We start from the raw sequence: 17,298 nt of genomic DNA on the forward strand, positions 1-17,298 counted from the left end.
TAAAGTTCAAAGCAAATACAATTTATTAAACAGAAATCAATTTTAAAAAATAAGGAAAAAATGGGAAAGGTTAAAGAAAAACCCGTCACCCCGCTCTGTGGCATGGGGACATCACAACCAGCGTCTCTGGAAAGTAAGGGCAGTTCAGTCTATTCCTCACAAGTCCCAGGCCTCCTTCTCAGGCTTTGGCTGTGCTGCAGGGATGCTGTGGGTTGGACACTTGCTCTGGCGGTGGCCAGACGCTCTCAGGCTCTAGGTGGCAGGACCCTTCTTCCCAGTGTCGCCCCCACCCTCTCAGGATTACAATCCCCCTCCAAGTCTGGCCTACCAGGCGTCTTGGCTGTGGGCATCTCCCTGTGCTGGGCCCACTGCCCAGGGTCCCCCTCGCTCTTCCCAGCTGCTCACCACACCCAGCTGCAGACTGCTCCAGCTCCAGCTCTACTCTGCCTCAGCTCCAGCTCCGCTCTGCCTCAGCATGGCTGCTGCTCTGCCTCCAGCTCCCTGGGCTGCTTCTCTGGCCCCTCTGGATCTGGCACGGCTCTGCTCCCCAGCTCAGCTTGGGACCCTGCTTTCGCCTTAGCTCGGCCCCACTCTATCTGCCCCAGGCAAGTGTAACTCACACGGAGGACGCGACCCTGCCCCCCGCCCCCCGGCCTCCTGACTCCTTGATTAGCCTGCCTGCCTTGTCAATCAAGCTGACCTGGAGCATTGGCTTTTCTCCATTGTTCCTGTGGGCTGTCAGTCTCGGAGTACTGATTTCCCATTGATCCTTCCCCTTTCTTTTGGTACTGGGAGCTAGCCAACCAAAACACCCCCACTGAGTTTTAGTAAGGGGACAACAGCCCCCTTACACAGGCATGGATTTCCCAGTTGGGAAGCCAAAAAAATAACTGACATGGGAGATGTGTGATGCGGGGAGGTTTTTCCTGTTTAACTTCAACCCCTTCCCAAGCAACATAACCTAGATCAAAAAAGAGGTCCTCCGATATCGCCATGAGCATGGCCACAGAGGGGGTTCTCCTGGTATATACTGGGACAGGGAAGTGTGGGAATTGATTTATTTGGTGCATGCAATCTGGTTAAGCCAAGCCACAGCACTGTGGGAATGAGAAGGGAGGACTGTGTATCTAGGCTTAGGGCCTTTGCTAGTTCCACACTGCAAAGTGGGGGATAGGAGGAGTGGGTCACAGGTAAATACACACGCTGACCCATCCCAGCATGCCCCTCAGGGCATGTCTGAGGGCATTGCATGGGGATGATAGCAGGGCAAGGGTAGACAAGCATGGCATGCAGTGGAGACATACCTTCAGTCAGTTAAATTCATACTCTGTAGCTCTCCCAGTCCCAGGCTGCCCATAGCATCCTCAGGCCCCACGTGAGGAGATTTTGGCAGGAAAATGAGCAGAGATAGAAAGAGACAAATGTCCATGGGCCAGATCTTCCTCTGTTGTTAGCACAGATAAACTGGAGTCAATGAGCCGGCTCCCCAGCAGGTGTAAATCAGCATCACTCCTTTGGAGTCAATGGGCCAGCTCCCTAGGAGGTGTAAATCAGAGTGGCTCCATTGGAGTCAATGAGCCAGCTCCCCCGTGGGGGTAAATCAGCGTTGCTCCATTGTGATGGGTTTGGTCACAGAGACCCCCTTGGGACTGTGACCTGATGTGCTGGAACTACCTCTGAGCCCATTTTCTTTGATAGGTTGGGACTCCAGAGCCCTGTCTTGTTGAGCCAGACACACTAACCTGCTGCAACACAGACCCAGGGTCTGAACCATGCCCCCAAAGCTGCAGACTTAACTGAAAACAGCTCAGCAAGTACTCCTGTCTCCAGCATCCAGACACCCAGCTCCCAATGGGATCCAAACCCCAAATAAATCTGTTTTACTCTGTATAAAGCTTATGCAGGGTAAACTCATATATTGTCCGCCCTCTTTAACACTGATAGAGGGATATGCACAGCTGTTTGCTCCCACAGGTATTAATCACCTATTCTGGGTTAATTAATAAACAAAAGTGATTTTATTAAGTATTAAAAATAGGATTTAAGTGGTTACAAGTAATAACAGACAGAATAAAGTAACAAGGAGTCCGGTGGCACCTTAAAGACTAACAAATTTATTTGGGCATAAGCTTTCATGGGTAAAAAAAACACTTCATCTGAAAACTACTTCATCTGTTGCATCTGAAGAAGTGGTTTTTTACTCACAAAATCTTATGCCCAAATATATTGGTTAGCCTTTAAGGTGCCACCGGACTCCTTGTTGTTTTTGTGGATACAGACTAACACGGCTACCCCTATACAGAACACAGTAAGTTACCAAGCAAAATAAAACAAAACACACAAGTCTAAGCCTAATATATTAAGAAACTAAATACAGGTAAATCTCACCCTCAGAGATGTTCCAATAAGCTTCTTTCACAGACTAGACTCTTTCCTAGTCTGGGCCCAATTTTTTCCCCTGGTACAGTTCTTGTTAGCTCCAGCTCAGGTGATAACTAGGGGATTTCTCATGACTGGCAACCCCCTTTGTTCTGTTCCATCCCCTTTTATATCTTTGGCCCAAGGCAGGAATCCTTTGTTTCTCTGGGTTCCCACCCCTCCTTCTCAATGGAAAAACACCAGGTTTAAAATGGATTCCAATATCATGTGACATGGTCACATGTCCTGTGAGACCCCAGCCTCCATTCTTCCAGGGCTGGTCGGCACATATCCCGGAAGGTTTGCAAGTAAACAGAGCTATTTACAGGTGCTTGATTCTGCAGCACCCTTAACGGTTTCCACTTAACATGTTTACATCAGTAATACAAGTTTGTATCTTACTCTCCTAACTTCATAGAAATAACACATGCAAACAAATGGGATGAACACACTAAATGAATTATAAGCTTTGTAATGATACCTTACAAGAGACCTTTTCCATGAAGCATATTCCAGTTACATTATATTCACACTCATTAGCATATTTCCATAAACATACAGAATGCAACATCACAGCCCAGCTCCCCCGTGGGTGTAAATCAGCGGGGCTCCATTGGAGTCAATGGGCCGGCTCCCCAGCGGGTGTAAATCAGCATGGCTCCGTTGGAGTCAATGGGCCGGCTCCCCCGTGGGTGTAAACCAGCGGGGCTCCATTGGAGTCAATGGGCCGGCTCCCCAGTGGGTGTAAATCAATGTGGCTCCATTGGAATCAATGGGCCGGCTCCCCAGCAGGTGTAAATCAGTATGGCTCCATTGGAGTCAATGGGCCGGCTCCCCAGTGGGTGTAAATCAGCGTGGCTCCATTGGAGTCAATGGGCCAGCTCCCCAGTGGGTGTAAATCAGATTGGCTCCTTTGGAAGGGGTTAAAGGTCTCCTTGAAACCCATTGCAGCTGCTAGAGGAGGGGAGAAAAGGGCTAGACATCAGGTTAGTGTTCCCAGCTCTCATGATTTTATCCTGAGTCTGGTGATATTTGGTGTTTTTCTTAAAGCTCTAGCTCCTGGAGTCAGAGGACTATGGGGGAATCTCAGCTTGTACTGGGGAGAGGAGGAGGTAAGTTTCTATCCCCTGTGGTTGCTGAGAAAGACCTGAAGCTAGGGCAATGGAGAAAAACCCTACCTAGTTTAGTTTTACATTGTATGGTTTTTAAGCCAATCTTGTGATTTCTGCATTGGCAAGGCTGCATTTCCTAGAGATGGGGCGGAACCAAGGAGCGGAGGAGCCAGCTGGATGGCAGAGGGGTATCAGCAACAGGTGAATGAAAACAGCTGATCCCTTTGAAAGGCTAGCAGACGGAAGGGGTGGAGAGTCCAGCCCTGGGGGAGGGGGGAACCTTGTAAGGAGTCGGAGGGGCTGTGGCTACCAGCTGCTTTTCTCCAGTTATCCCTAGCTGGTGCATGGCCCATTAGGGCTGTAGCCAGACTGGGTACTTCAGAGCAGCCTTCAGCTTGCTCTGCAGCATGCCATGGACCAGGCAGCTGCTGCTGGCTGGACACTGGCCATAAGCAGTGTTCCTGAATTACAGAGGGACCTGAAGAAGCACCCATGGGGCACTGTTGTTCTGGCTCCACAGCAAGGCTAGGGTTAGGGTTACAGCTGAAGCTCACCTTCCTTCCCAATCTGCTCCAAACCAGTATCAATCCTCCCTGTTTACCGCTCAACTCCTTCCTATGCTGCCGGCTCCATGTGCCCTTGCAGGGATGTAAGTGGGGAGGAGGCCATTGGCCTAGAAACGTAGGGGAGAGTCAGGACTGGCTGGGCTCCACCTCGCTGGCATGCCAGCCAGCACAGCTGAGCAGGTGCAGGGAGCAGAGCAGGGCAGAAGTCTGCTGTGGGGATGGGTAAGGATCAGCTTCCTGCCTCCGTGCATGATGTAGGGAGCAGGGAGGGAGGGTCCCACTACGGCAGGCCTTATGCTGACTTGACCATCTCACCGCTGTTTCTCTAAAAAGCAAATGTCTTTTCCCAGGTTACAGATTGCACCTGGCGAGCCGGATTCTCTGCTGCTAGCACACAGCGAGCAGTACTGTCCCCTGAGAGTCCTGCCATGGAGGGACAGACAGCAAGGTGCTTCCGCCCCGGGGCACAATCTGGCCCGAGGTGATGAAAGACTAGAGGGATGTTAACAGCCACTTCATTTCTCCCTCTGTACGCTGAGGTTTGCTTTCCGCAGGCATCGCAGCTACCAGCTTAACAGGACAGTGAAACAGACAGAGGTGCTGTACTGTCCTTTCTGATCAGTTCCAATCTCTTGCATAGTCAGTTTCTCTTCCTTGTTCATACACCCAGCCCGTAGCCAGGATCCTGCGCACCCGGCCCATGGCCAGGGTCCCACAGACCCAACCTGTGGCTAGGGTCCCGCACACTAGCTTGTGGCCAAGGCCCCACACACCCGGCCCGTGGCCAGAGTCCCGCACACCAGCTTGTGGCCAAGGCCCCACACACCCAGCCCGTGGCCAGGGTCCCGTGTACCAGCTCGTGGCCAGGGTCCTGCGCACCTGGCTCATGGCCAAGGTTCCAGGCCTGTAGCGTGATCCTCTCGCATGCCATTGCAGGGGTACAGAGGCCCACACTGGCAGCTCAGGACAATCAGTGCAGTGACTATGCTGCAGCTAGAGACGGTGCTGCACAGCACTTGACGCGCTAGATTGTCCCCACTCTGTGTGCCCCATGGAGGACCAATGCAGCCCCTGAGCCCAGGGGGCACCCAATCACTGCACACCCATGCCTAAACACCCAAAAGGGGCAGGGCCACGTCCCTTCTCCCTCCCCATTGGCCTGTGGTGCTGGCCAGGTGCAGTGTGGGAGCAGGCCCCATGATCCAGATCCATGGAGCGTCTCCTGCATATTGCAGAGCCCCAGGCAGGAATCACGGGTCCCTGCTGGCAATCTGTCCCCAGCACGAGGCCCTAAAGAGTCAATGGAAGGAGACTGGCATCACAGGCAGCATGGAGAATCCAGAACAAAAGGCAATGACCCAATTCAAGGTGTAAGGACAAAGATTAATTCCCCACCTCCCTGCAGCCATTGAAACCCCTCTTTCTGATCTGGGAGCCTTTAACACCCACGGTCACTAATACCTGCACAGGGGGCTGGGCCGCAGACTCGCTGCAGGTGGGCTAAAGTGGCAAGGTGCAAGCCAAATATTTACTCTTGCAGCAAAAATAGCAAGGCAGCCCAGGTGCGGTGAGTAGAATTGACTAGAGTGGTGAGTGGCTCAGCGGGGGTTTAAGAGGAAATGCGAATAGCCAAAGGTATCCAGACAATTATTAAGCAATCCCAGTGGGTCTGCAAGCTTGCCTGAGCATAAAGGAAGCAGGCAGAGAGGCCTAGGAGATAGCAGAGGAAACCAGTGATTTATTTGCATCAATTTTCCCCACAGAAGCGTCTGGCGAAATACCTAGCCTGGGGTTATGCGCGTTGTCAGAAAGCTAAAGTGCTGTTTGAGAAATTAAATTGCCGTGAATCACCCGCAGCGGACAGCATTCACCTGAGAGTTGGGGAAGGCACTCGAGGATGAGGCGGCTGTGCTGCTAATACAAACATGCAATATATCATGTGAGACAGATGCTGCTCTAGGGAGCCGGAGCAATGCCAGCACGCCCCATTAAAAAACTGCTACAGGTAATCCTAAGAATTACAGAACAGAGAGATGGGGTTATTCAATATTCATTGATATTCTTAATCACCACAGTACTAGGATTGAGAGAATTCACAATCCCACGTGTTGGATTTTGATGACAGTCATGCCCGGGGGGGTGGAGTATTTGTGGAACAGATAGTGATCACTCTGGGGATGAGTGCAGGGTATAATGCACACACGGAGGTGTGGTCTTTGCCCTAGAAAATGGACAGTCTAAAGGAGCAATGGTTCAGGAGAAGGAGGGTGTGGGGTTTGTTTATGAGTGGGATCGCTGGGAGCATGAATTTGAAAGATGGTCAATATCTCGTGCAACAGCTCAGTCCCTAACCCCAGCTGAGATCAGAGTCCCATTGTGTCCGGCACTGCACAATACATAGCAGGAGACAGTCCTTTTCCTGAGGCTTTTGCAATTGAAATAGACAAGACAAAGCTGGGGGCTCCTCAGTCTAGCAGACGAAGGTATAACAAGATCAGATGGCTGGAAGCTGACACTAGATTCATTCAGCAAGAAGTAAGGCACATGGTTTTAACAGAGAGGGTCATCAACCGGGGACCAGCTTCCTAGGGATGGGGTGGATTCTCCAGCACTTGACATTTAAAACAAGGTTAAATGCCTTCCAAAGGAGCTACTCTAGCTCGACCACAAGATATTGGCTGGGGGCAGGAACTGGCGGGGTGAAATCTTCTGGCCTAGGCCATGCAGGAGGTCAGACAAAGTGAGCTGAATTATCCCTCCTAGCCCTAAATCTGTGAGTTGGTGTTAGCCCCACTGTGGAGATGGGACACAGCAACCGTATGTGGCTCATTCCAGAAATCTGTGCCAGAGCAGGGAGTTGGCCCCAGGCGACCACCAGCCCATCTTTCCTCTTGAGAGGCTGCAGGATGAGCCCAGAGAGAGTGTCGCAGGCAGAGGGGCCAGTGTGGTAGAAGGCACATAAAGGAGAGTGGGAGGAAGAGTCGCGTACTGAGAGCAGGGGGGTCACAGAGGCTTTCTAGGTGAGTCTCAGGAGCTTGTGGATGTGGTCAGACAAGGCAGCACTGGAGTGATTCAGGTGATGTCCCCAGACAGGTCAGCTGTGGGAACTGAACCTGGGACCTCTGGAGCAAAAATCACAAGTCTTGCTGGCTCGAGCTATAGGACCAGACCTGGAGTGCTAAAGGGATTTAGGCACCTAACAAAGCAGAGAGCTGCCTAGTGGGATTTTCAAAAGTGCCTAGGTCCCAAAGGTATTTAGGTGCCGATTGCCCATGGACACCTGTAAGTGGCCAGGCTGAGGGACAAGCCAGCCCAGTTCTCCTATGGTGACTCAGGACTCGCCAACCCAGCAGAAAGGAGTGATAATTAACAACGCGGCAAGGAGCAGAGAGCTAGTGGCTGGACGGATTTAGACTTGTCCAGGGCTCTCCCTAGAGGCTGCTAAGGAAACCTGGTGGCCATGAGGAAAGAAGTCAGAGCCTACCATGGATTATAAACCGGTGAGGAGGCAGGAAACAAACAGTAGGAATAAATTTCCAATGTGCAAAGAGGTGCCCCGGGGCTCAGAACTAGGTCTGCTGTTGTTCAGCAGTGATAGGAATGACCTAGGAGGGAGTTTGGGGGGACAAGGGAAGTGACAATGTTTACTGATGACATTCAGTTATTTCGGTGCCCCAGGCCAGGGCCTGCTGGGTAGCTCTGCTTAGTGTAACTCTGGCCAAGGGCAAGAGAAATCCTGCACCGGAAGCAACTAACCAGAGAGTGCCTGGGAGTATAAATTAACCCCCCCCACCACCATTAGTTTAGCTCTCCTTCTGTCTCCTCAGTGTGTGGATCATACCAGCTCAGACTGCCTTAGGTGCTGGCAAGCTGGGGTAGCTGGTGTAAGGCCAACATTGGAGGGGCCTACAACACTTGAGCTCCCCCACAAGCCACTGGGCTGGGTGTGGGAATCCCTGGGTGAGGTTCTCTGGCCTGTGCTGTGCAGGAAGTCAGACAGAGTGGTCAGAAATGGCTCTTCTGGCCCTGAAATCTAGGCAGAAGGCAGTTTAAATGAGTGGGTAGGGCCCACTGCAGGCACCGTCTGGGGTTTGGAATCAGCCTCTACCTGACCATGAAGTCTAACTCCACTCACTTCAATATCAGTTGACACTAACTCCTTCCACTCCACTATCAACTACCACTAACTCCACCCACTCTGCTAACTCCTCCCACTCCATTAACAACTGCCACTAGCTCCTCCCACTCCACTAACACCTCCCGCTCCACTCTGAATTTGGCCCCACATGCCTGGCTGGAGTAGACTTTAACAAGTGATGCTTGCCCCATTTGTCTCCCTGTTTCCCACGCTGAGTACCGGAGCTCCGCAAGTTCCCCCAGGCCTGGTGTCCCACTTCCCTATGGACGGGCTCTCCCCAGCTTGCAGATACATGGATCTGAGCCTCAGCAGGTGATTTATTGCAGAAGGATAATTAGATGCTCTGCTGAGAGGACACAGGGCTAGGGGATATGGCAATTGGGAGCTGTGCTGTCACAAGGAACATATCAGTAGGTCCCTCATGAGGGAAGAAGAACGCAAGGGATGGGAGGAGCAAGGGAGATCACGTGATATCCCCAGTCAGGGGGAACTCTTCGGGCTTTCCCTCCTTTCCTTGGGAGCTGGCAATAAAGTAAATCCCTTACAATGGGAGCAGTTACTCCCACAAGTATTGCTATAGGCTCTAGTGGCGCTAATCTGGAGAGGAAGTGCTCACACTGGGAGTACGGGCCTCACATCCTGACCCTTATAAAACATCCCAGGTGCCTTCATGCTCACTTAGATACTGGTCTATGGAGTCCCTGGCAAGGTCGATACAGCACTGGAGATACTGGTCATGGATGGCTGGATGGTTAGACAGAGATGGTGCTGTCATAATGTGGATGGATACTGCCCCCTAAATGATTAGATAGATAGATAGATCATGGGTTTGTATGAGAATAAAGGGAGAGATGGGTCTCGTCCATGGCGATGCAGAGAGGGTTTGGCAGACAGAGATGGCTGGGGAAACCTGGTAGAGTTCTGTGTGCAAAGGGGTGTGTCTGTGTGCAGGGGATGGAGGGGATGTGAGGGTAACTCTGGCAGGGCTGGGTATGGGGGCAGGGGCTAGGGTCTGGGCTGGATATGGGGGGTATGGGTGGTAGGAGATGGGGTAGCTCTGACTGGGCTGGGGATGGGGGCAGGGGATGGGATAGCTCTGGCTGGGTTGGGTACTGGGGGATATGGGGGCATGTAATGGAGTAACTCTGGATATGGGGGGGCAGGGGATGGGGTAACTCTGGCTGGGCTGGGGATGGGAGGGTATGGGGGGTAGGAGATGGGGTAGCTCTGGCTGGGCTGGGGATGGGGGCAGGGGATGGGGGGCAGGGGATGGGGTAGCTCTGGCTGGGCTGGATATGGGGGGATATGTGGGGCAGGGGATGGGGTAGCTTTGGCTGGGCTTGGTATGAGGGGTATGTGGGGGGCAGGGGATATGTAGCTGGGGTAAGCTCAGGCTAGCCCAGGTGATGTCCTCCCTTGTCTTGGGTCAGTTCTGATGCCCACAGAGCCCCTTCTCCTGGGCTGTGATGGTGAAGTAAGCAGGTCTAGGAGCCTGTGCAGCACAGTGGGGGATTACATGGTGCCAGGGACCTACAAGAAAACATGCAGCTGAGTCAGAGGGTGTGTGTGCATGTGTGTGTGTGTGTGTGTCTATGCTTGCATGGTGTGCGCGCGCAGAGCTGGCTTAGAGAGACTCCAGGGTTCCCTATTCGCTATCGAGACTTTTTCCTCCATAGCTCCCGAGGCGGGGAGAGAATTGAGTCTGGCTCCAAATCTCCCTTACAGCCTGCACTGGGAGCCAAGAAACCCCATGGAAAGCAGCCAGCTGGGGGCATCACAGGGGTGCGCTCTCTCCTCCCTGCATTCTGGATCTTTAGTCTGCAGAAGAGAAGAATGAGGGGGGATTTGATAGCTGCTTTCAACTACCTGAAAGGGGGTTCCAAAGGGGATGGATCTAGACTGTTCTCAGTGGTAGCAGGTGACAGAACAAGGAGTAATGGTCTCAAGTTGCAGTGGGGGAGGTTGGATGCTAGGAAAAACTTTTCCTCTAGGAGGGTGGTGAAGCACTGGAATGCGTTACCTAGGGAGGTGGTGGAATCTCCTTCCTTAGAAGTTTTTAAGGTCAGGCTTGACAAAGCCCTGGCTGGGAAGATTTAGATGGGGATTGGTCCTGCTTTGAGCAGGGGGTTGGACTAGATGACCTTCTGAGGAACCTTCCAACCCTGATATTCTATGATTCTATGACCCTGCAGATGCTGAGCTATCCAGATACAGGAGACTATCAGAGTGACCCCAAGGTGTGTGTGCGCATTACCCACAGCCAGTCACTTCCTTCTCTGGAGCCAAAAGCATTGAGTCATCGAAGGAGGTGGCTATAGAGCCATTTTATAGAAAGGGAAACTGAGGCACGGGGTGAAGTGACTCACCCACACTCGGGAGGGAGTCAGAGCTAGGAACAGAACTCAATCCTTGCTACCTGCTATCCTGCATGTCCACTTTAGCTGCCAGGCCTTCAGCTCTCCCCTGCAGTGTCAAGAGGCTGCTCTCGAGCTGTTATTGATGGGCTTAGCCAAGGTCAAGGGTTCAAGACTCAGTGGCCCTAAATCAACAGTAACCTTCCAAGTGACAGCTTTACAGGACAACTCCTTTCACTGAGCTAATCCTCGGGCAGCCAGCAGAAGAATTCCCATCCGCTGCCAAGATCCAGCTTCTGTCAGGAGTTGGGTGTGTATGCATCAGCTGTTCATGGTTATGGGGCTGGTAGCAGAGAGGCTGGTAGAGTGTGGAAGTTCCCTTTAATAGGCTGGTATTGTCTTTGGCCACACTGTGCTCCAGGCAAGCACTCCCAGCTCAGGCCGTTTGACAAATCCTCCCCAGGCTGCACCTGACAGCGACAACTGCTGCCCAAATCCTCTGCGCACCGAGGGCCCGAGCACTGCTCCTGTAGGGCTGCAGCAGAACTCCTTCTTCAGATGGCAGTAGTAGGTCTGTGATCCTCTCTCCAAGCACTGGGGCAGACTCACTTGGATACCCAAAGCAGGGGTGTTGGTAAAGTCATACAGTGGGTGGGCATTAATGCTGCTACGTAGCTGTTCACATACGGGCCAGGAGTTGATTCTTCCTGTTCCTGAAGTACCATAATCCTGAACTAGGCCCACTGAAGTCCTGATACTGCGGCTAGCTGATGGGCAGTTCAGCAATTTAAAGCAATCTCAGAGCTGCTCTGAGTTGTGCCTGGTCCCAAGAGTCAGTGCCCCATCTCTGTATCCACTCTACTAGCTTCTGTCTCTGTCGGAGGCCCCTGGGTGGTGCCATTAACTCTTTAGTGGCCTTGGTGGCCACAGCCGCACCAGTTCCCCTGAGAGCCTTGTGTCCCACAGGAGGCCTCATGCTGAGCTCAGGTATATGCTGTGGTTACACACTGCATGGAGGCTGGATGGACAAAGAGCGATCTGGGCTGCAGCTAGCACTGCCATCAGCTGTCTGTCCCCATCACGATTGGCCGTGCCAGGTTCCCTGGGGTAAGAGACACCCATTTCCTCTGCCAATCCCCGAGTGTCCCGTTATGAATGGGGTGACAGAATTCCCCGCTGCTGGCACTGGCGTGGGTTTGTGGCTGCCCACCTCCAGCTAATGGCCACCCGACCCAGCTTAAAGGGCAGAGCAGGTGGGTTTCAATGGCTTGAGTGGTGGCATTTCCTTTCATCCCCGGCCAGCCTGCATCTCACTTTCATGTCACCTTCCTGCCACTTGGGACCAGCTGAAATGCTTGGAAGATCTAGGAGTGTTTGAAGTGAGGCACTTGGCTGCCTTCCCCACCTCCCAGTTTCATTTCAGAGTCATATCAGGAAGACACCAAGACAGGGGGAATCCCTAAGCAGGTCAGTCCCGCTGTGTGGGAATGTAACTAAACCTCTTTGGGCCACATCCCAGGCTGGGAATCGGGTGACACTTTAGTGAGGTCTCTGGCACCTGGTTGGATTTAGTGGGGCCAGACCCGCTGGTATTTTGGTGTTTCCAGTCTTAGCCCAAACAGGGAATTGCAGATACAATGTAAGCACAGGTTTGGATGTGAGACCCAGCATGTGTCTGCTGGGTATGACTGAGTGAGTGTGAGATGGGATTTGCGCATGTGCACATCAGTGTTTGCATGCAGATGTCAGTCTGGGAAGATGCTGCTACTCTCCCAAGTTCTGGCTGCAGTCAAGCTCTGCCCCAAACCCAGAAAGACATGAGCTCCACTCACTTATGCAACAAATGAGAATTCAAAATGAGACGCCACTCCCAGCAAATTGTGCAGCCCTTCACAATACACTCACCCCTCCCCTTTCTGACATGCTTTGGTCAGCAGGGACATAGTTACCAGTGTTCATTGGAATCACCATTGTTAGGTTTCAGAGTCAACAACCCATTGGACTGAATGGGGACATTTCACAACTCTCTGAGCTATTATTTCTGGCCCTCAGCAGACTCAGACAGATGTCGCTGTGTCAGTTACATTCAGGTCACATTTTGATGCTTTCCTTTGCAGCCATAACAGTAAGAAAAAAATACATTTTGTTTTCAAGGAAAGTTTAGGTTATGTGGCACAAGATAGAAGCTAGTAGGAGACAATGCCAGCTTGCCATAATGCCATAAAATGGTCCAATCTGGTGTGTGTGTGTGTGTTTGTGTTAATAGGGAAGGGAAATGAGTGTGTGTATATACAGTATAGTGAAAAAATACAAGAGGCTAATTAAGACAAGCAAAACTGTCATCAAAGCAAGTTACAAGAGCCGCCAGTTCTGTTTAGAATGGCTTGTTCCATCTGTTCTTATCAGTGATTGATGCTAATTCCCCATCAGAGGAGCTGGGGCAGTTTGAATCAGTTCAGGGCAAAGCAATTGACAACATTTCCTCTGAGAAATCACCTTAACAAGCCTGCGCACCACACAGGGCGCCCTCGGACATGCACCGCACTCCGTGCTCGTTAACTGATGCAGCTGGGACCAGGAATCACCCCCAGCTTCCCGCTGCCTGCCCAGAAGAATAAATCTCCATCCGTCCCATGGAGTCCTCAGCCTCCATGAAGGGGGAGCGCGGCAGAGAGAGGAGAGAGACGTCAGCCCTGTCCGCACACCCTCCTGTGCTCGAAACGCTGCCGGAGACTTGCTTTGAGAACTGGCCGTGTTGGACAACGGCTCCCATGGGGAAGCTTTGCTAATGAAATGGTAACAGCACCTGCTGCACCCGATCCCGTCCACACGCTCCCAGGAACTACTGCACGCTGCTGGGGGGCTGCAGAGATGGGCATCAGCGTGCGGCAAAACTAAGGCTGGGTCTGAAAACCTGTTTGGTTTGGAATAAGTTGCAACACCTTCTGCTTTGCTTGATCTCCCGCCTTCTCCGGAACCCATCTGGGCTCTCAGCACACCTGGCTACCTCTGAGGGGCACCTACTGCATGGGGGCTCAGTGAACAGCCACCGAGGCAGAGTACCCTGGAGCAGGTAGGTTTGTGGACAGCACCCTGAGAACTGGGCCCCCACATGCCCCCAACATGCCCCCTGCCCTGAGAAGTTCACACTCTACAGAGCCAAGGCAGACACAGGAAGGAGGAGGAGATGCCCCCACAGGCAGAATGACCCAAAAGGCAGAGGACCTGGTGGGGGGAGTGTGAGATGGGGGTGGGGACCAAAGTGGCCTGTTTAGAATAGGAGAGGGAGTTGGTGTTGAATACAGTCAAGTGTTGGGTGAAATGGGGACCAGTTGGTTACAGCTGTCGGTGACTTAGCGTAATTACAAACCAATTTCTTCAATGAAAACCGGTGCTCCAAATTTCAATTCACTGGACGGGCAGTTTGATGAGTCTGTTTTTCCATCGTTAAGCTCACTGGAGACAAAGATTGACGCCGACACCACATTTCTTAGAAGCCCCATTTTTTGATTAATTTGAACTCAAACTAATGAACAGATTCACTGGCAAATACTCAGAAAATTTACCCTGTGCCCAACGAGAAAGTGTGGTAAGTGTGTGGGTGGGGTGGGGGGCTGTGCCATGTTCTGCACAGCAAAGAGCTGAAATCCCTGCTTGATGTGCACAGCTGCGCTCACCCTTCATCACAGATCCACAAGCAGCGTCTCCATAACGGGACTCTGCTGGGGGCCCAGAATCCAGGGGGAAGGATGCTAGTTGGCTGGAGGACATAGGAGGTTTGGACTGCAGCTGTGACTTCAATGAGCATCACACAAGAAAAGATTTTGCAGGCTCTCCAGCTGAGCCTGCAGACGTGGGGGCAGCCAGGATGAGAAGCCACTTTGAAGAATCAAAGAAATACAGGACTGGAAGGTACCTCAATAAGTATCTAATCCAGTCCCCTGCACTGATGCAGGCCCAAGAATTATCCAGCCTGACCCTGACAGGTGATTGTCCAACCTGTTCTTAGAACCCTCCAGTGATGGAAATCCCACAGCCCTGGGGTCATGTGTCCCAGTGGGGCCTTTGCTCATTGAACATGCATGATGGTTTGGTGGGGACCTGGAGATGCACCCAGCCCACAGCCTAGACTCATCCAGCTGGTTTGGCTCATCTCGGCTTTGTGTCTGACTCCCTGTGTCCTCGCCAGTCCAGCTACCTCAGCATTTTCTCTCTTCTCCCCTGGGACGCTGAGATATGAGGACACACTGGCATTGCAGACACACCGGGTGTCGTTCAGTTCACTGGGTTTTCCCCATTTCCTGCTTCCTCTGCAAGTCTGGCTCCAGCAACCACTGCCACACTGCAGGGGAACGCAGCATGGATTGCCCTTTCGGAGGTCTCAGCGCTAGCCAGAGAGCTGGACACCTGTTGGGAACTGCCGTCACATGCTTCCCACCATCACTAGAGCAGGGGCCAGCTTGGGACCTGAGCAACTTCCAGGTGCCACCATCACTGACTCTCATGGCCACTGATGACAGGGCGAGCCGTCATTCTTCCAGCCTGAGAGTTCCTATGAGGGCTCCAACTGGCCTTGGATGTCTCAGTGCCACCATCACACAGCAGCCTGCTCTCACAGCTCTGGACTGAGGCAGCCTTGCAGGGCTGCCAGGAAAACAGCTGGAACCATAAACCTGTGGCCCAGCGTCTGTGGCAGGAGCACCAGTCCAAGCCCGGGTTGGGTAGCAAGGGTCATTTCCAGCGAGGGTCATTTCTGAGGAACAAAAGCCCCTTCAGAAGAGATTGTAAAAGCAAATAATGTGTCCTTGTTCTCCAGGCGTTTGGGGCGGGTGAGAACTCAGCCCTGGAGCTGGCCGGGTTGGAGTCCAGCTCCGAGGGGTTTTGTTTATTCAGATGTGACTGCCCGTTTCTTGCAACATGAGCTGGACCTAAAAGAACGAAGCTGGAGGGGAAGCTTTGGCCCAGCACTGGGGGACACTGAGGGAAGCAGCCTGACAAATGGCACTCACCTGTTCAGCCAGAGCATGTGTGTAGTGCTATCCCCTGCTGGGTGTGATGGCACAGCTCTGTGTGTGTGTGTGTGTGGTGCTGCCCGCTGCAGGTGTGATGGCACAGCCGTGTGTGTGTGTGTGTGTGTATGTGTGTGTGTGTGTGTATAGCACTGCCCCCTGCTGGATGTGATAGCGCAGCTCTGTGTGTGTGTGTGTGGTCCTGCCCACTGCAAATGTGATGGCACAGCCGTGTGTGTGTGTGTGTGTGTGTGTGTATAGCACTCCCCCTGCTGGGTGTGATGGCACAGCCGTGTGTGTGTGTGTGTGTGTGTGTGTGTATAGCACTCCCCCTGCTGGGTGTGATGGCACAGCTGTGTGTGTGTGTGTGTGTGTGTGTATAGCATTCCCCCTGCTGGGTGTGATGGCACAGCCGTGTGTGTGTGTGTGTGTGTGTGTGTATAGCACTCCCCCTGCTGGGTGTGATGGCACAGCCGTGTGTGTGTGTGTGTGTGTGTGTGTGTATAGCACTCCCCCTGCTGGGTGTGATGGCACAGCCGTGTGTGTGTGTGTGTGTGTGTGTGTATAGCACTCCCCCTGCTGGGTGTGATGGCACAGCTGTGTGTGTGTGTGTGTGTGTATAGCACTCCCCCTGCTGGGTGTGATGGCACAGCCGTGTGTGTGTGTGTGTGTGTGTGTGTGTATAGCACTCCCCCTGCTGGGTGTGATGGCACAGCCGTGTGTGTGTGTGTGTGTGTATAGCACTCCCCCTGCTGGGTGTGATGGCACAGCCGTGTGTGTGTGTGTGTGTGTGTGTGTATAGCACTCCCCCTGCTGGGTGTGATGGCACAGCTGTGTGTGTGTGTGTGTGTGTATAGCACTCCCCCTGCTGGGTGTGATGGCACAGCCGTGTGTGTGTGTGTGTGTGTGTGTGTGTATAGCACTCCCCCTGCTGGGTGTGATGGCACAGCCGTGTGTGTGTGTGTGTGTGTATAGCACTCCCCCTGCTGGGTGTGATGGCACAGCCGTGTGTGTGTGTGTGTGTGTGTGTGTATAGCACTCCCCCTGCTGGGTGTGATGGCACAGCCGTGTGTGTGTGTGTGTGTGTGTGTGTGTGTATAGCACTCCCCCTGCTGGGTGTGATGGCACAGCCGTGTGTGTGTGTTTGTGAAATGGGGCTAGATTCAGGTTAGGATGACCACAGCCTCTGCTAGTATCATTCAGGGACCTGCCCGGGGGCTCCCCCCACCACACACCTCCATTCTGCCCAGGGGTCTGTAGCTGGCTAGTGCAGCCCACAAGTGGCTGATTCTGCCAGGGCAGCCAGGGAGGTGCTGACGCTGGGCACCCCAGGACAGCCTGTGCTGGTGGGGCTCATACCAATGTGACCCAGGTGTCAGCTCTGATTCCAGCGAGGTAAGTTACATGGCGGGTGCGGCATGTAGAACAAGAAGGGGCCAAGTGGAGTAACTTTCACCCTCTGGGATTCTGTGGGGACCGAGTCCAGCCACAAGTGGGGCAACACCTTTTGGAGCCCACTGGAGCCGCGCCTGCTTTCACTATGGTAGGATTTGGCCCCCAAAGTGGTGGGGATGGTGCTGACGTGAGTGAAGCCTGGGCACTTTGTCTTACCCCCTCTGGCTAATAAAAATACTTAGCTCTTATCTCATGCTTCCCCTCTGAGGCTCTCAAAGCACATCACAGGTGGGGAAACTGAGGCAC

The 17,298-nt window shown here is 52.9% G+C and overlaps 1 protein-coding gene across 1 annotated transcript in view; it reads left to right on the forward strand.

Annotated features, from left to right (window-relative positions):
* The first annotated feature begins 3,674 nt into the window (after nucleotides 1-3,674).
* MON1A (MON1 homolog A, secretory trafficking associated) overlaps nucleotides 3,675-17,298 on the forward strand; it is a 413,585-nt gene continuing 399,961 nt past the window's right edge. The window contains exon 1 of the mRNA XM_073352614.1: nucleotides 3,675-3,684. The gene's annotated coding sequence lies outside the window, so the exon portion shown is untranslated. The remainder of the gene's footprint in view (nucleotides 3,685-17,298) is intronic.

Source organism: Lepidochelys kempii, chromosome 7 (assembly GCF_965140265.1).
Source record: "Lepidochelys kempii isolate rLepKem1 chromosome 7, rLepKem1.hap2, whole genome shotgun sequence".
In the NCBI taxonomy this organism is placed as follows: Eukaryota; Metazoa; Chordata; order Testudines; family Cheloniidae; genus Lepidochelys; species Lepidochelys kempii.